This window comes from Euphorbia lathyris, chromosome 6 (genome assembly GCF_963576675.1).
Source record: "Euphorbia lathyris chromosome 6, ddEupLath1.1, whole genome shotgun sequence".
Lineage (NCBI taxonomy): Eukaryota > Viridiplantae > Streptophyta > Magnoliopsida > Malpighiales > Euphorbiaceae > Euphorbia > Euphorbia lathyris.
In genome coordinates this window covers 19123701-19131548 of record NC_088915.1, presented here as the reverse complement: position 1 = coordinate 19131548, position 7848 = coordinate 19123701, and the positions used below count along the sequence as shown (strand labels likewise).

Here is a 7848-nt window from a genome sequence, read left to right as displayed (position 1 = left end):
TTTTTCCCTTCTCGAAACCAAGGTTAGTGGGGTCAAGGCTGATGAGGTGGTGAGTAAATTTAAGTCTTGGAGTTGTATCAGATCAGAGGCTACTGGTCGGGCTGGGGGGATTTGGCTTTTTTGGAAGCCAAATCGGATTAGTATTGATATTATTAATCTGGATAAACAATGCATCCATAGTAAGGTTTGTTATCCAGGTAATAACCCCTTCTATGTGACTTTTGTTTATGCTGATCCAGTTCTTTCTAACCGTAAACGTCTCTGGGAGCTTTTGTATACTATCAGCACTAGCATGGTGGATGCTTGGATTGTTGCTGGTGACTTTAATGATATTTCCCTCATGAGTGATCAAAAAGGGGGGGGGGGTAATCATTATGTTAACCGGTGCCTTAATCATAAGCAGAATATGGATCTATGTGGGCTGTCTGATTTGGGTGCCGCTAGTCATAAATTCACTTGGAAAAGGAATAGTGTGTTTGTTAGATTGGATAAAGCTTATGTGAATGTGGCTGCTCTCTACAGATTTCCTGATTTGTACGTGCTGAATCTTCCTTTCCGGCACTCTGACCACTGTCCTATCCTGGTTAGAATGGTTAAGAGTAATAAGCTGAAAGGGAACAGACCTTTTAGGTACCTCGTTGCTTGGGATGCCCATCCTGGGTTTGGAAACTTTGTTAAAGATAATTGGAAACCCCATTCTGATGTTCTTCTGGCAGCGGAGGAGTTCAAAAGGAAGGTGGAAAGATGGAATAAAAACATCTTTGGCCATATTATTCGAAGGAAGAATAAACTGTTGAGTAGGATGGAAGGGATTCAGCGTTGTTTGGAGGTTCGCTTCGAGCACAGTCTGAGCTGTCAGCTTAGAGCTCTCCAGAATGAATTGGAAGCGGTGCTCAGACAGGAGGAGCTCCTCTGGTTCCAGAAGTCTAGAAAAGCTTGGATTAAGGATGGCGACCGGAATACTAGATTTTTCCATCTTTCTACTATTATCAGGAGGAAGAGGAATCGAATCGACGCTATTAAAGACTCCAACGGGGATTGGATTTATGAGGAGGAAATCATTCGCCGCCTTGCTCTCGAGTTCTATAAAAACCTCTTTGAAGCTGATGAGGTGGATCTGAGTAGAGCTCATTCTGGGATTTCCTTTCCAAGATTAGAGGAGGATGTTAGGGAAGAAGCTTTTCGACCTATTAGCATTAAAGAGATTGATATCGCCTTTTCTAGTATTGGAGCTACTAAAGCTCCTAGGATCGATGGTATTCCTGCGAGTTTTTACCATAAACACCGGGATACGGTCAAGGATGGCGTTTACAACTTTATCCTAGGGGTGTTTGGGGGTTCCATTGACATCAGCCTGGTTAATAAAACCCTCCTCGTTCTGATCCCTAAAGTTGAGAAACCTTCTTCTTTTTTGCAAATGCGGCCAATCAGTCTTTGTAATGTTATTTATAAAGCTGTTACTAAGATTATAGCCAATAGACTCCGGATTATCCTTCCTAGGATTATTAGCCAGAACCAGGGTAGCTTTGTCCCTGGCAGGCAAATGATGGATAATGTGGTTATCGCCCAGGAGATGGTTCATTCTATGAAGGTGAGGAAATGTAAGAAAGGGATTGTGGCTCTTAAGCTTGACCTGGAGAAAGCGTATGATCGCTTGAATTGGAGCTTTCTTATGGATAGCTTAAATAGAGTTGGCATTCCTGAGAACTGGAGAAGGCTGATTGAAGATTGTATCTCTTCTCCTGTCTTCCAAGTCCTGATTAATGGAGACATGTCTGAGGAGTTCTCTCCTTCTAGGGGTATTCGACAAGGTGATCCTATGAGCCCATTTCTCTTTGCGATAGCTATGGAGAGGCTGGCCCTCCTTATTCAAGAAGCGGTGGATAATGGAACCCTCCATCCTGTGTCTATTAATAAGTTTTGCCCTCCTATTTCCCATTTGTTTTTTGCAGACGATGTGATGCTTTTTGTGGAAGGGAATGAGGAGCAAATTAGTGTTATCATGAATATTCTTGATAGTTTCTGTGCTGCCTCGGGCCAGAAGATTAACATCCATAAGTCTCGAATGCTCTGTTCTAAGAATATGGACAGGAGTGTTTGCAAAAGGCTTAGTGACTTGTCGGGCATTCCCCTTACTCATTCCTTGGGAAAGTATTTGGGGGTTCCGCTGCACAGTGATAGAGTGTCCAAAGTTTCCTTTAAAGAGATTCTGGATAGAGCTAATGGGTTATGTGCTAGTTGGAAAGCCAATTCTCTCTCCTTGGCTGGCCGCCTTACCTTAGTTCAATCTGTCAATTGTGCGGCTCCCAACCATATCATGCAAGCCTGTAAATTGCCTGAGCCGGTTCTAAATGATCTGGACAAGATTAATCGTCGCTTCCTTTGGGGAGAGTCTGGAGAAGGTAGGAAGATCCACCTGGTTCCCTGGAAGGAGGTGTGCCAGCCTAAGACCATGGGTGGTCTCGGTATTAGACAGGCTAAGGATAATAATAAAGTCTTATTGATGAAGCTCCTCTGGCGTATGTGGCAGTGCCCCTCTTCTCTTTGGGTGCGTTTGCTCTATGGTAAATACAGAAAGGATAAGATTTTTGGAGGTCCAAAAGATAGAGTAGCTAATTGCTCGTTTACTTGGAAAGGTCTTAGCGCTGTCTTTGCCGAGTTCTGCTCAGGCGTTGGTCTGGATGTGGGGAATGGTAAATCCATTAGCTTTTGGTTTGACACCTGGATTGGGGATAGACCTCTTATGGAAGTCTGTTGCTCCCCCCTGCCTTCCAGTATCCATAATTGGAGGATTGCTGAAGTGGTTGACTCTGATGGGGACTGGATGTGGCCTATGTTTGAGTCCTTCTTTAGCCTAGAGATTCTCCTTAAAATCAGGGGAGTTAAGATAAGCACTCAAGAGGAAGACATGGATAAACATTGTTGGACCCTATCCAATAATGGTATTTATTCATGTAAGTCTGCTTTTGAAGCCTTCTCCTATAATGGGTCTGTTCATCCCTCCTTTTCTTGGAAATCCATTTGGGCCATGAAGATCCCTTACAGAATTAGGAGCTTCCTTTGGCTGGGAGTGAAGGACAGATTGCTGACCAATACTGATAGACACAGAAGGCATCTGGCGGTCTCAGGTGCCTGTAGTAGGTGTACTGGCCATATTGAATCCCTTTGCCATGCTCTTAGGGATTGTTCTAAGAGTATTGAGGTTTGGAAGAAAGTTCTCCCCCCTCACATTCTTCCTTCCTTCCTTGCCCATCCTGAGACTGATTGGTTCCATTTTGGGGTGAGTGGGAAGCTTCTGGCCAATTTGGAGCATGGGGATATTATCTTTGCTATTATTTGCCACCAAATCTGGAAGTGGAGGAATGAGGAAATATTTGGTGAGAGGGAGGTGTATGTTCATAACTTATCTGAGTTTTTCTCGAGAAAGCTCTCTTCGGTTATTGATAGTTTTAAAGGGGATTCCCTGGCCAGTGCTACTCAGAAAAAATAGGTTCATCTTGTCGGTTGGGTTAGGCCTAAGGAAGGGGTGGTAAAGCTTAATACGGATGGTTCCTATCTTATTAGTGGGAGAATCGCGGCTGGAGGGGTTTTGAGGGATGGAGGGGGAGCCTGGCTGTCTGGTTTCTCTCATAACCTGGGTATGGGCTCGTCCTTTTCGGCGGAGCTGTGGGGGTATCCTCTCTGGTATCAAGCTTGCCAGGAGTCTGGGTGTCAAGAGGCTCTCTGTGGAGTCTGATAATAAGGAGGCCATTGATATGATCTCCGATAATCATGCTATTTGTTTTAATAGCCAAAACCTCATTAAAGCCATTAGGAGGCTTGTATCCGTCTTGGAGTCTGTTGATTTCAGACATATCTACAGAGAGCAAAACCGAATTGCTGATCGCCTGGCTGCTGCTGGTCATGAGGGGATGCTGGGAGTTACCATTCTTTCTAGTCCTCCTTCTTTTCTTTCTTCCCTTCTTCTTGAAGACAGGGTCGGGGTCAGCTTTCCTAGGCTGATCCCAGGTTAAGTTGTGCTTTGTTTTTTCTTTCTTTTGTTTACCAAAAAAAAAAATAGAAAATTGAATGGATTAGTTTGACCGTTATTTGGTAGTCACATCAGATCTTTCAAAAAAATCGATAAATTTTGCATTTTAGCAAATTGTTTATAACTATGTGAATAACAAAGTAAATATTTTATGCAATTTTTTGTGATTAACTAATATGTATCTTCTTTAAAAAAAAAACTAATATTTATCTTGCAAATTTAAAATATATTTTTTTTTTTTTTTTGCAAATTGTTTGTGATTGTATTAGTAACAAATAAATATTTTAGACATAATTGATATTTAGAAGGTTCAATATGACAGTTAAATAACGGATAAAAAATAGCAATAAATAAGTATGTACAAATTTTCTATTAAATATAAGTAAAATTGGTATTACTTAGAAATATTAGAAGAAAATTTATAATATTTTAAAGGATATCTAATAAAAACATTTATTTTCATATAAAAAAATATAATTTATCGGGCTTTAAGTATCGAGCTTCTCATACAAATATTTTCTACTTGTATTTCTAGATGTAGAATCACTAAAATAATGTTTACATCAATTTGCTTTGATATCGACTTCAATAATTTTAACTTAAAAAAAACTTTCACCAAATACAAACTCAAGAATTTCAAAATACTTACATCAACAAGTGTGTCAAAGTCAATTATAACATTTTTATTTCTGAAATCTACGTCAACATCACAAAAATTATTATAAGAAAATATAATTATAAAATTGTGTCTTGTGATTGTTTAGTCGATTCATCTTTTGAGATTTTAATTTTTTTTATAAAAATTTTATTTTTGGGTCCCTACTCTTATTGTAGCGTACGTAGATGTGTATTTCGATTTGTTTAGATTTAGGATTAGATCTACGTAGAGTTTTTTAAGATTTAATATTTTGTATTATTATTTAAAAAATATTAGTTTTTTGGCCCCTCTTTTTGGTCCTAAGCCGGCGCCCCTCCTATTTATACACAGAAATGAAACTTTAAGAGTGTTTTTGTAACTTATCTATTAAAAAAAATAGATAAATAAATAAATAAATAGGAATAGAAGGGATGGCAGTTTCCTTATATTATCGGTATAAACCCAAACTTTACAGTTTCCTTATATTAACTTTCGGGTATTTTTGTAACTTGTCCACTAAAAAAAAGGCTTAATACATCATTTGCCCCCTGAACTTGTCCAAAAAGCTTGATTGGTCCCTTGAACTTTCAAAGTGTTCTGATAGCCCCCTCAACTTATAAAAAATGTTCAGTTAGCCCCCTGAACTTGTGTAAAACATAATCAATTGATAACTCGGTCATAAAAAAGTAAGTTAAATGCGGAAGATGTATTCCACGAGTCTTATAAAAAGTAAAACGACCAAAATCAGAATATACGATTCTAATATTAGAGGAGACAAGTTGTATAGTTGAGCAAGCAATAACTTCATTTTTAATCTATTTTTTAATTATGCAATAACATTCTAAGATACGTGGAATACATCTTCCGCATTTAACTTACTTTTTTACGATCGAGTGATTAATTGATTACGTTTTATGTAAGTTCAGGGGGCTAAGTGAACATTTTTTGCAAGTTCAGGAGGCTATCGGAACACTTTGAAAGTTCAGGGGACCAGTCAAGCTTTTTGGACAAGTTCAGGGGCAAATGACGTATTAAGCCAAAAGAAAAATAGGAATGGATTGCAGTTTCCTTATATCACAAAATTTACCGTTGCCTTATAAGTTATATATATCTGTATTAAGATGATAGACCTTGCAGTTTCTTTATATTCACTCTCAACACAATACTAAGATTGTTTGGAATTTGGGCGAAATTTCGCTGAGATTGATTGTTCTTCCTCATAATCCATTCACATCGATCAGGTTAGAACTCGTTATCCGAATTGATACTTTCTTCCTCATGATTATTGTATGTTTTTGGTTTAAATTCGAAACTAGGGTTTCATATTGGCCTTAAATCTAGCAAAATTAACACCTAATGAGTTTTGTTTTCTCTGTTTTTCTGTTATATCGATCAGCAGAAGTTAGAATTTTACTGCTCGATCAGAGTTTTGTACCATTAAATTTAGAATTTTCTGCCCGAGTTCTGATCAGGTTTTGGAAGGAAGAAAGACGATTTATCCCAACTGTTTGATTGGGTGGATTTTTTGTTTCCATGAGCTTAGAATTTTATCTGTATAAAATTTGGAATTAAACTTAAAAATTATTATGTCTTTCACATTAAGGATGGATGGAGGAGGAAGATGTAGAGAAAAAGAGGTAGTGATGGAACTGCTAGAGGAAATTCTGATAGAGATTCTGTCAAGATTGCCGGTGAAATCTCTTTTGAGATTTAAGACGGTCCGTAAGTCTTGGTATTCAATTATAAATAGCAAGCAGTTCATAAAAAAGCATTTGAATCATTATTTTTTTACCAGGACAACATGGCTTTATGGATTCTGGTAGATTATAATGGGATGAAAAGCTCATGGAACATGATTTTCAAACTTCCGGAATTGAAGTGCTTGGATAATTTTATCCGGCGTTGCTGTGCAAGGGGTGGAAAGGTTTTAGTCCATACCCGAGAACATGGACTAAGAACTATTGACCCAGAAGATGGTTGCATTAATATTATGCATCAGCCGGAGTTTGTAGGCAGGTTTTATGCTTCCCCTTATGTTGAGAGTTTAGTATCGCCAAGATGGTTTCAGTAACCGAGAGGAAGAGTTCACTTAATCATAATCAGATGGAGCATCAGAATCGGCATAAGCTCGGGTTGTTGGATCGAACAATTAAGTCTAAATGCATATTTTATTTTTCTTGTAGTGAATCAACTATTCCGTTCTTGATTAATGTTAGTTTTCCTGTGATATTTTCTAGTGTATTTTGTTGGAATTAATCTCCTCTAAGAGCATTTTGTTCCATGACAGTTGTGTTTATTTATATTGTTGTTTGGCCATTTTGATGAAACTTACATTCTCTGAAGTTTCTTGATTGTTTATTTCATTATAAGTTATCCATGAATGTTGGGGTTAATTGCATCCATATTCCTTTAAGTATAAAAAATGAAACTCTAATGCCACAAAACTTCAAATATAAACATCAAACGCATAAAACTTTATATTTGATTTCTCATATAGTCTTTTTTGATTGAATTCCGGTAATAACAGTCATTGGAATGGAAACCTACGACATGTAAGATAAATCTTTAACGTAAATTAAGATTTTAAGAAGATATGACGTGTTACCACTTCTATGTGAAAAAGAATTGACTCGTACATGTTCCCTTTTTAACTCGGACCTGATCAATTTAACCAAGTTGGGTTTTCATTAAAAAAAAATCACAATGGAATTTAGTTTGACAATAACATTTATAATTAAGTTAAAAGGACTACAGTACAAAAGAACTGGCTGTTATTGCTAAAATTAAGTTAAAAGGCACAAAAGAATTTAAATGCAAAAAAGTTAAATAAGTTTAATGAAATAAAAATTTGTGACATCGGGGTTTGTTTTATTGAAGGCAGTGGTGGATATATGATTGTTCGGTTGGAGGGTCGATTTTACACGAGGTGTGTAAAACATATTTGCTAAACTGAATTTGTTTAATTTTTTATTTTTTTATATATACATGTTATAATTAAAGTGGTCAAGAATCAATTTTTAAGTACATAGAACTTTTCAAAATTAAGTTATATTGTGTTTAAGATTCTTAATATGTAAACAAAAATTGTGTCTAATAGAAAAAACGGGTTTAGGGAATTCTAACCGGCTTGAAAATTGCACTGGAACTGCATGTGTGAAAGATTATTGTGGAATCAGATAGT

General features: G+C 37.2%; 1 long non-coding RNA gene across 1 annotated transcript; it reads left to right on the top strand.

Annotated features, from left to right (window-relative positions):
- The first annotated feature begins 5809 nt into the window (after positions 1–5809).
- On the top strand, positions 5810–7009 carry LOC136233993 (uncharacterized). Its single transcript, XR_010691011.1, has 3 exons — positions 5810–5908; positions 6271–6385; positions 6463–7009. It is a non-coding gene; the product is annotated as an uncharacterized lncRNA (long non-coding RNA).
- The last annotated feature ends 839 nt before the right edge of the window (positions 7010–7848 follow it).